The sequence below is a fragment of the Danio aesculapii genome, chromosome 2 (assembly GCF_903798145.1).
Source record: "Danio aesculapii chromosome 2, fDanAes4.1, whole genome shotgun sequence".
In the NCBI taxonomy this organism is placed as follows: Eukaryota; Metazoa; Chordata; class Actinopteri; order Cypriniformes; family Danionidae; genus Danio; species Danio aesculapii.
In genome coordinates, this window is record NC_079436.1 from 25,816,083 (window position 1) to 25,828,138 (window position 12,056).

The window sequence follows — 12,056 nt, forward strand, 5'->3', positions numbered from 1 at the left end:
ATCTTTTCGCTGGATGCAGCGAGCGCGCTTCCTGTTTTCTACCCATCATGCTTTTGATGGAGGAATGATGACGGATCATTAATTTGGCCTGTCGCAAAAGAGGCTCGATGTTCTCACGCAACCGTATCATAACGTCATTGACGTGGACGGTGATAATAAATAATGAATGTGCCAGCTTATCACGTGGAGGAGGCGTCTGAATAATTTAACCCCTCCGTTACTACACGAGCGTACATCCCTTTCCGCAGCATCCGAGATAAAGCGTCCCTCCCTGCGACGACCTTAATCCCTACAATGATGATTTTATCGCTTTAAGTGCTGTTTTGAGTTTTTATGAGTACATGAAAGTATTGTAGGACACGGAAATGCATCCTGCTTGGGATCCACCTGTCTTTAGACTCCGCCACCGCCTCGCGCGTCTTTGAGCCGCAGCATCACACATCAGCATCGGCACAGCTGGACAGCGGCGGCCGGGAAGGTAAGAGCTGACCGAGAGCGGACACTGGCTCAGGATGTCCACCCGACCATATTACACCATTTTAACATAAAACAAGAAGCGTATATGAAGTGCTTCAAAACAATAAGTGTAAGAATAATTCATATTTAGTTGCTTTTTGGGTATACAGTTGTGTGTTTTACTTTCTTGGGATTTCAGTGATATAGCAGTTAACTTTATTGTAAGCTGACGTCACTTGTGTATTTAAAAAAAAAACAGTGTTTTGAAATGAGAACAAAACATTTTGTTTCAGTATCAGCTGCTTGTGTTTGACGGGAGGGGCAGTGCGAGATCGCTATCAAGTCAATGTCTATATTGCAATAACATGTTTTATTTTTTTAATGCAGTAGAAATTGCTGCATTATTAATGACATGGTTTTTTAGGTAAGCAATGGCCTCTTTTGATCACACAGCCTGCGAGTGTGTCTGTAGTGAAGCTCTAGGCAGTAAAACGAGGTTAATCTCCAATGACATGATGGCAGTTACTCGCGGATGCTGCTTTGTTTATAATCGGGCGTGTAAAGACAGCGGCGCTGACCGTGGTGCTGAAACATACACGTCCCGATTTGGACATCGTCAAGCTTTTGGTGTAATGTTAGACTTGTGCTGATTAAATTGCACTTGGTAAAGCGACTTTTGTCCTGCTTGATCAAAAGATAACCTCCTTTTCTTTGAATGAGATTCATCTATGCCTCCCCTTTAGAAGTGGTGTGATCGTTGGCTATTTTGCTTGTGAATGGTCTATAAACAGTTAAACAGAAAGGGGGAATTATTGGCATTCCTGATTTTCCATTATATTAGATTATGAGGTCTGTGCGCCTTTATTGAATAATCAATCTTTGTGTATTTGTTGGTCTTATTGACTCTGAGCTTATTTATTCTGATTTATTGACTTGTGTTTTATTACGCTCTGCGGTCATGTTTTTATCACACTTCAACCCACCATATTTTTAATCTACCGTATCACAATGAACCACATTGATTTTAGTTTCAAATAGTGTGGTACAAGGCAGAAGACAGCCTTGTGTTGCTTGATAAAGGCTGTGGCATTTGTAAACCCACAAACATGATCATAATTCGAAAAGGTTAAATACTTGTGTTTGTTTTGTTGGTTGTCAGAAATGGCCGTGTTGAAAATCTGAAACTATTTCTTCTAGAAATGTTTGGTATTGTGCCCACACAAAAGCTTACTGAATGCTCATTTTTTGAGAACAACTTGTTTCCACTTCAGCTTTTATCTACCACACACTGTTTATTCTTTTAAAATAAAAACAGACCAACCTGAAGCTTGAGCTGAAATTCAAGTTTTTCGACAGCTGAGTGAATGGATTGTAACTATTGCATACAGCCCCCTCAAAACTGTCAAAAAATGAAAGATACCATAAATATTTTAGCATTTTTTGACCACTGCATGAACAGCACTAGTGATAAACAGCGTGAAATCCAATGTTTTTTTTTTATATTTTATCCATGTTAAATTGATTATATATATATATATATATATATATATATATATATATATATATATATATATATATATATATATATATATATATATATATATATATATATATATATATATATACACACACAGAGTTGAAGTCAGAATTATTAGCCCCCCTGTTTATTTTGTTCCCCAATTTCTGTTTAACAGAAAGACGATTTTTTTTCAACACATTTCTAGACATAATAGTTTTAATAACTCATTTCTAATAACTGATTTATTTTATCTTTGCCATGATGACAGTAAATAATATTTTACTAGATATTTTCGAGACACTTCTATTCAGCTTAAAGTGACATTTAAAGGCTTTACTAGGTTAATTAGGTTAACCAGGCAGGTTTGGGTAATTAGGCAAGTTATTGTATAACGATGGTTTGTTCTGCAGACTATCAAATAAAAATTGCTTAAAGGGGCTAATAATTTTGACCTTTAAAATGGTTTTTAAACAATTAAAAACTGCTTTTATTCTAGCTGCAATAAAACAAATAAGACTTTCTCCAGAAGAAAAAATATTATCAGACATACTGTAAAAATTTCCTTGCTCTGTTAAACATAATTTGGGAAATACTTAAGAAAAAAAATCAACTGGGGGGCTAATAATTCTGACTTCAACTGTATATATATATAACTTTTAATGTCTCACTCTTAAAAATGATGAAAGTATAGGGTAGCTTTTAACATTTCAGTAAGAATAAAACAGAATTTTGTAAAACAGATTTCCAAATATAGTGTGTGTGTGCGTGTGTGTGTGCGTGTGTGTGTGTGTGTGTGTGTGTGTGTGTGAGAGTGTGTGCGTGTGTGTGTGTGTGTGTGTGTGTGTGTGTTCATCATGTTTCTGTGATATATCAGGACACAAATCTGTATAATGACACAGGTATTACAAGAAGGTGGTGAAATATGAGGACAACTCTGATGTCCTCATTTCTTCAAAAGCTTATAAATCAGACAGAATGAGTTTTTTTATTTGTTTGTTTGTTTGTTTTTTTTTCTTCAGAAAGTAAAACTGCACACAGTTTCCTTTAAGGGTTGGGTTTAGGGGTATGGTGGGGTTAGGCCAATAGAAAATACAGTTTGTACAGTAGAAAAAAGAAAGGAAACTATGGAATGTTCCCACTCCGTAAAAAAATCCTGGTTGCCTTGAATTTTAAGCTGAATCAAAGAAACCGTATGAGTCTGTTGAACTTAGATTAAGTTAAACTGACTTAAAACAGCTTGCATAACTTGTGAAATTAAGTTAGAACATGATTAACTTAGTTTAATAAGTTACAATAACCTCAAAACGTATGCTGTCAGGACTATTTGATCATATTAATTTTTTACAGTGCACATTTGACAAAAACATGTGTGTGTGTTTTGACTCAAACATCTGTAATTAGCTTGTTGAACTCTGACTCATGGGTTCACCAGTATGACTTGCTTTTTTTCTGAATGAGCCGCCTATGAATCCTCCCATTAATCTCCTGCCACCAGAGTGATTTCACTGGTACTGTTTGCGTAGATGCAGTAATACAATTAAAGGCTTTCCGTCAATTACGACCACCTGCAGGCCAGCATGCATGGATAATGGTGGAGAGCATGAGACATAATGCAGTCTGAAGAGCTCAGCAGAGAACAGACACAAATAAACACACACAGTTTCATTACAATGACAAATATATAATCTTTAACGCACAGTATTGGTAAAGTGGCTGGCTACAACTTAGGGAGCTATTTTATAGATGAAAGGAAAGTGCTAATGCTAGTAGCTAAGATTTTGACATCACCCACTGGCTTATGGTATGTTTGTTTCAATGTCTGAACAATTAAAGGAATGGAAATAAAATAAGATATTTTGAAGAATGTTAGATAGCTATTGACTTCCATTGTATTTTTTCCCTACTATGGATGTCATTGGCTATAGATGTCCAACATTCTTCAAAATGTCTTTTTTTTGTGCTCAACAACAATAAAAAGGTTTGAAACCACTTGAGATTGAGTTGAAGTATGTTTTAATCTTGGGGTAAACTATCATTTTAATACTGTATTGTTGCTTTGTTCAACAATTAGCAGCAGCGTTTCACAAAAACTGCATCTTTTAGTGCTATTTGGTTTTGTTTGGCTCAGATTGTGCGCTGATGTACTTAGAAAAGTGAGTTGTAGTGAGGGAGAGAGAGAGAGCGATAAATCTGATGGCCTGAAATGGTGTTAGTGTTCATGCAAGCCAGATTCACTCCACTCAGCAGCCGGTTTATATAACAGTGCAGGAGGAGGAGAGCAGGGAGGAGCTGCACTGTACTGGCCTGAGGAAGCAACTGAGTCTGTGGGTGAAATCTAGTTTATTCAAGTTAAATTAAACATGTTTTCCTATTGCACACATTTATTTGGGTGCAAGGTGGTTTTTAGATGACGTACTTAAAAAAAAAACAGTACCATTAATTTTCTAAGTTGAATCAAATGAGGGTGGCACAGTGACTCAGTGGTTAACACTGTCGCCTCACTGCAAGAAGGTAGCTGATACGAGTCCCGGCTGGGTCGGTTGGTATTTCTGTGTGGAGTTTACATGTTCTACCTGTGTTTGTGTGACTTTCCTCCAGGTGCTCCGGTTTCCCCTATAAGTCCAAAGATATGCACTATACGTGAATTGGGTAAACTAAATTGGCTATAGTATTTGAATGTGTGTGTATGGGTGTTTCTCAGTACTGGGTTGCTGCTGGAAGGGCATCCGCTGTGTAAAACATATGCTGGAATAGTTGGTGGTTCATTCCCCTGTGGCGCCTCTGATAAATCAGAGACTAAGCCGAAGGAAAATGAGTAAATCACATAAACTTTAAAGAGATAGCTCAGCCAAAAGGGGAATTCTGTTTTTATTTACTGACCATCTACTTGTTCCAAACTTGTTTGTGTTTCTTTCTTGTTTAAAACAAAAGAAGATATTTTGAAGTGTCTTTAAAAAATGGTGGCTACTGACTTTCGTAGTATATGTTTTTTCCTACTATGGAAGTCAGTGTTTACAGGTTTCCCAGATTCTTCAAAATATCTTCTTTTGTGTGCAACAGAAAAAAGGACAATCTTAACTTCTATTTCATGCCCACTTTAAAAAAGTTAAGCGTGTTGCTACAAAACCTTTTTAATATATGGGATTCAATTTGATCAATCAGTTTAATGTGTTTAAATTTTTTAAATTTAAAATGAGAAACTTTTTTTTGCATTCCTAAAATATTCATCAAATATCAGTTGTGACCAAAATATTAATCTTTAAAAACTTGTGGGGAACCTGAAAACTGTTGTGGTGATTAATATTTTGGTTGCAACTGATACTGATTTAGAAATGCAAAAAATAAATAAAATAAAATAAATAATAAATCAATAAATAAATAAATAAATAAATACATAAATCTCTTTTTAAAACTATTAACTATTTTTTTTAACTATTTACTATTTGCTACTTACTCACCACAACTACCATAGCAATATAATATATTCTGTAAAAAAAAATATTACTTGATATCCAAATTAATCAGCGTATTTTTTCCTTCATGTATAATTGTGTAATCAAAATGTTTTATTTTACTCTTTTTTTGGCATTATACATTTTTTGTAGTATTTATAAACTCTCTAAATGGTAATTTTCATAATTAAACATTAAATAGTTTAAAAAGTAACATTTTCCAACAAAAATATGCGTCTGTATATCTTACGTAAATCTGTCACCATACCATACTTAGCCTTTAAATTGTTGGAATTATCTCCAACAACAATGTAAAAAAACAGATAAAGATGTCAGTTTCTCTCACTGATCAGACATGCAGCGCTAAAAGTTGTGTGCTCTCTATGTGAAAGTATTTTTATAAAAAAAAAAAGATCTAACATGTAGAATATTTTGTCAACTGTCAATACTGTTACCACAATTTCAATAGGAAAACAGAGTATTTCATTGATCACACTTTAGCCAATTAAAAAATATTTTAACCCTGATTTCCTTGATTTTAGCATTTGTGCCAGGAAGTGGACATTTTGGCTAAAAAAAGAATTGTAAATTCTGTTTAAGAGAGCATGTTTTTTTGCTCTCTTTCTGTGTGTGCTTCCATTGGTGAAAGGTCATATTATTTTAAAGTGTTGAAATGTAAGGACAGTTTATCTTATAGGATAAAAGGATTTTTTCTTGCTATGATTTGTTATTTCTACACTACCAAATTTGTCTATAAAAGAATTGACAAATAATATGATAAAAAAAGTTTTCCCCTAAAAGTAAAATAAATGATTTGTGTTTGACAAGCATTGAATTATTAAAATGTAATATACTTTCAATAAGATACTAGAATGAATTACTGCATATAAAAAGTTTTTTCCTTAACTCTTTAAAAAGCCAAATGTACCCACAATTATAGAAGCACCCATATACTGTCATCATGGCAAATACAAAAGAATCAGGTTATTAGAAATTAGTTATTAAAAATCATGTTTAAAACATATATTGAAAACATCTTCTCTAGCATTTAACAGCATGGAAAATATTTAAAAATAATTTACATTTCACTACAGGCCTAATAATTTTGTCTTTAACTGTGGATTTCATGATTCAGTTACAATGTCAAATAATCAAGTCATATATCTGTAATCCTATAAACAATGACTGGTCTTCTAGATCTCCTACTATTTTAAAACAGTAAATACACTGAGTTCACAGGACAGCCTGTTGAACAGTTTGGACACTGGAAGGGCTGTGCAATTAAAATATCTGTGCATTTTAGACTCCTCCACATAATTTGAGGAATGCAATTCTGCCCACTGTTTCTACACACCATCTGCTGCATATTTTACTGTCAGGCTGAGGTATACAGCAGCAGAAGATTTCCATCTCTCCTTCTGAATGCAGACAGCAGCAGTGGCACAGGGTAAAATGATGCAGGACAGACGACTTTAATTCACTTGCAAATCGACTCTGTTATTAGCATGAGTGATTGAAGTGTAAAGGTGAAGTACTGTAGTTGAGGTGTCAGTTTCTCATCTAGATCTGTGGATTCAATAAGTTCTCTATCAGTTATTTATGTTATAGTTGTTATTAAAATAAAATGAAACTCCTTTGTGCCCCTCTCTCCCACTCCCAACGGCACAGACTGATAAGAGTTTAAAATCTTTGGTGGTGCAGGAGCAATTTTGTGTGCATTGGAAATCTCACGAGTTGCAAGGCTTGAAGTAAAACATACCTACTTTCTGTTTGGCTGACCATTATTTTCCATAGAATGCCTTTGGATTTGAAAGCTGTCAGTTTCACCATGCTCAATGCTAGTGATTAGATTAGTGATTTCACAAGATGCAGAACATTTATTCAGTTACTTACTTTATTTTAATTATGAAATAATAAGTATAGCCTTATATATACACATAAATATTAAAGTATGTTAATGTATGTTGATAGTTCCATAAAGTTTCTAATAGTTATTCCGCTGCGACCCACCAGCACCGCTTAAGATAGAAATTGTTCTTACGTTTTTTTCCTGTTTTTTTTTTTTTTTTAAGATTTACACTAAAGCCGAAACCACTTTCTCAAATAGTTTACAGTAATGTGGTAAACACGAAATGTTGGGTCATGGTTCTGCTGAAGATCAATGCCTACTTCTACGTCACTGCCTGTAGAGGGCTGTTAATATGCAATACTTTCAGCCAATCACAGCAGTGGGCATTTACAGTTCAACACACCCATTGAAATTCTGACGAGGGGTCAAAAACAGGACAACAAATAATCAAATTACCTTTGCATTTTTATGTAAAGAAATTGGAAAACAATTTTAGTGGTCATTGGCACAAAATAAACAACTGGCATAGTTCAAATGTTTTGTATGATAGTCCTATATTTTTAGTTTTTCTTAATTTCAAAAAGTTCAAGAATTGGACAAATCAGATTTTTTTCTCTTTAATCAAATGAGAATATGGCTGTTAAATATAAAACATTTACACACCGCTTTGTGATCAGAACAATTTATTTATTCTTTGCTCATTTATGGCAAAGATTATCTCCTTTTTATTAGGTTTAAACTGAAATAACTCAACATCAACAAAGTAGGCTGAGGAAAATGTTCATTTCAAATGGCACTTATAGAGGTTTTTTATATATATATGTATGTATACAGTTGAAGTCAGAATTATTAGCCCCCCTGTTTATTTTTTTCCCCAATTTCTGTTTAACGGAGAGAAGATTTTTTTTCAACACATTTCTAACCATTGTAGTTTTAATAACTCATGTCTAATATCTGATTTATTTTATCTTTGCCATGATGACAGTACATAATATTTGACTAGATATTTTTCAGGACACTTCTATTCAGCTTAAAGTGACATTTAAAGGCTTAACTAGGATAATTAGCAAGTTAGGGTAATTAGGCATATTATTGTATAACGATGGTCTGTTCTGAAGACTATTGAAAAAAGTCTTAAAGGGGCTAATAATTTTGACCTTAAAATGGATTTAAAAAATCAAAAACTGCTTTTTTTTCTAGCCTAAATAAAACAAATAAGAGTTTCTCCAGAAAGAAAAAATATTATCAGACAAACTGTAAAAATTTCCTTGCTCTGTTAAACATCATTTGGGAAATATAAAAAAAAAGGGGGCTAATAATTCTGACTGCAACTGTGTGTTTATGTATATATATATATATATATATATATATATATATATATATATATATATATATATATATATATATATATATATATATATATATATATATATATATATATATATATATATACAGTTGAAGTCAGAATTATTAACCCCCCTGAATTATTAGCCTCCCTGTTTATTTTTTCCCCCAATTTCTGTTTAACGGAGAGAAGATTTTTTTCAACACATTTCTAAACATAAGTTTTAATAACTCATCTCTTCTATACAACTTAAAGTGACATTTAAAGGCTCAACAAGGTTAATTAAGTTAACTAGGCAGGTTAGGGTAATTAGGCAAGTTATTTTTTAACAATGTTTTTTTTTTCTGTAGACTATCGGAAAAAAATATAGCTTAAAGGGGATAATAATTCAGACCCTAAAATGACTTTTACAAATTTTTAAACTGCTTTTATTCTAAAACAAATAAGACTTTCAAGTAAGTGATGCTGTGAAAATTTCCTTGCTCTGTTAAACGTCATTTGGGAAATATTTAAAAGAAGAAAAAAAATCAAAGGGGGATTTATAATTCTGACTTCAACTGTATGTATGTATTTATTTATTTTTCAATTATAAAGATGATGAAAGCCATTCAAGTCTGTTTTCACATTCTGAGTCGATTTGGAACCAAATAATTTTATTTAATATAATATTTGTTTTTCCAGCAAAAAGCATACTGTATCTGGTCAGCAAGTTTACATTGAGTAAATGTGGACACATTTCAAAGTAAAATGCATTATAGGAGTCACATGTAAGTAGAGCAAAGAAAAAAAATGTTGAGTGCTATATTGAAATTATGTTTTATGTAGGATCTCATTAAAGAGCTCTAACATTAAGAGTTTCAAAGACATCGTCATAAAATCTATAATCTTAATCCATAATGGTTTCACCATATGAAAGTATGCATGTCATACTGTATGTCTTATGACTGGACCATATGACAAAATGTGTGCAAAAAATTCATTTCTTTTTAAATCAGCATGTAGATAAACCATGACCAACAATATTTATTATGTTCTACTGATGCCATGTGTGCAAAAACTTAAATCAGTTAAATCACAATCAACTGGAAAACTAAAAATAAAAGCGCTCATTATTTTTACACCAGGTTTTACAGTTCAACCAGGAGAAAGAATCTTTTATTCCTCCGCTATGAATAATTCCGCATATTAAAAATGAAGGTCTGTATGCTTCAGATGCTGCTGTATAGAAGTTGAATCAATCAGACAAAAGCAGCAGATTCTACCTCTCTCTTTCCACACAATGAGTTCACAATGGAAATCAATGCTTCTCTCATTGCCCGCAGATGGTCAAACACGTCCCAGCACATCCTTACTTTCCAATCACACCACTCAATTACCCTGTTATCCTGTGTCTGATTTAGGTGAACCTGACATCCACCTTGAGCTCCACCTGTTTGCTTTGCTTTTTCTGGCTCTGTAATGACATGATATGATATGATATGATATGATATGATATGATATGATATGATATGATATGATATGATATGATATGATATGATATGATATGATTGTGACACATACATATTAGCTCATATTGCAGCATGAAATGTGATTCATGTCAGTTACAGGTCCATGAATTTTCAAAAGTTACAGTAAATACATTTATGAGAATATATTTGATTAATTGCAGACTCTTTTATTTAAGTACCAATTCTCACAGCTTATAAAACCTCCCTATTGTTAAGATTTGATCCTTTTATTAGTACTTACTTACCTGTTTATTAGTACACATTCTGCTGGATTTTTACATCTTTAATTCTACTCAATACCTAAACATAAGGACTACATTAATAACTATTCATTAGAATCTAAATAGGAGTTTGGGACAAAAGTCAAAGTTAAAGGTTTAATTTACAAGAATTGTACCTGTACCTGTTTTTATCTTATGTTATTACATAATTATTACATTAGTTTGATTCATTTGATAATTTTTTATTAATATTCGAACATATTTAATAATTAATAAAATATGTAATAGAATTTTAATTTGGTTTAAACTTATATTTTTATTATAATTGTTAATATAATTTGCATTTATTTATTTATTTATTTATTTATTTGTTTGTTGTGATCTTGAAGTCATTTATTTTAATACAAATTAGATTTTACTCATATGAATCTTATGTACACTCTTTTTTGTATCATTACATAGTTACAATAATTGTTACATTATTATAATCAAATTAAAAGTATTTATTAGTTTTTTCTATAATAATATGTGCTTATTTGTTTGAATTAGGTACATATACTATGGGCATTTATTATTTATTTAGCATATTGTTTATTTATTTGCTACTTCTCCAAAGTTTTCCATGGATGCCCTAGCACTCCCTTGCGGTCCCCTGTTTGACCCCAATTTAAAACCCCTAAAAATATATGGATATAATTGTATATGAATATAGTATATAATGTGAATGTGCTTTCTGTGCATACCGATTGACATGAAGAAATTATACATTTGTTACAGTATCTATTCATCTTTGTTTATTCACTCATTTTGTTTATTCAATCCTTTATTAATCTGGGGTCGCCACAGCTGAATGAACCACCAACTTATCCAGCATATGTATTACACAGCGGATGCTCTTCCATTCACAACCCATCACTGGGAAACAACTTTATACACTCACACACACACAAACACTGCAGAGAATTTAGCGTTCCCAATTCACCTGTACCACATGTCTTTGGACTTGTAGGGGAAACCGGAGAAAACCCACAGGGAGAACATGCAAACTCCACACAGAAATGCCAACTGACCCAACCGAGGTTCGAACCAGCGACCTTCTTGCTGTGAGGCGAATGTGCTACCCACTGCGCCACCTTATGTTATTACATATGAAATAGTTATTCATTGATAGTTCTTGTAACTCACAGTGCATTAAACAATGTTAACAAGCACAGCTTTAATTTTATAAATGGATTATTAAATGTTGAACTATGATTAAAAAATTTGCAAATATTGTTTATTCTTATTTCATGCAAGTAAATACATTAACTAATGAAACATTGTTGCCATTCTTGACAGGCCTGTAGCCAGCTTATTGAAAGGGATGATTCTTTTTTCTCAAAAAGTCAACCTTTCTGCAGTTATTCACCTCGTTTTCTATTAAACTTAAAGTTCAAATATAGTATTTTAGTGAGATTTTAAACACTAATCTTTACTGGATCAGCATGTCATGGTGATTATAATAACCACACTTTTTGATGCAACTTAAGTATCCCCTACATTACAAGTGCTTATCATAGTATTTTACCACAAAGTGTTTTATTACACATGTGCGTTTAAACTGTAGGTTATGACCATTTTATAAATAATATTATGAGCATACAATTCTTAATTAAAAAAAATGTTGGATGAAAAAAATATGAAAATTGTTTTTAAAATACAAATTT

General features: G+C 32.5%; 1 protein-coding gene across 1 annotated transcript in view; it reads left to right on the plus strand.

The window, feature by feature from the left end:
• The first annotated feature begins 244 nt into the window (after positions 1-244).
• The window catches only part of slc7a14a (solute carrier family 7 member 14a), a 52,206-nt gene continuing 40,394 nt past the window's right edge, over positions 245-12,056 (plus strand). The window contains exon 1 of the mRNA XM_056476077.1: positions 245-478. The gene's annotated coding sequence lies outside the window, so the exon portion shown is untranslated. The remainder of the gene's footprint in view (positions 479-12,056) is intronic.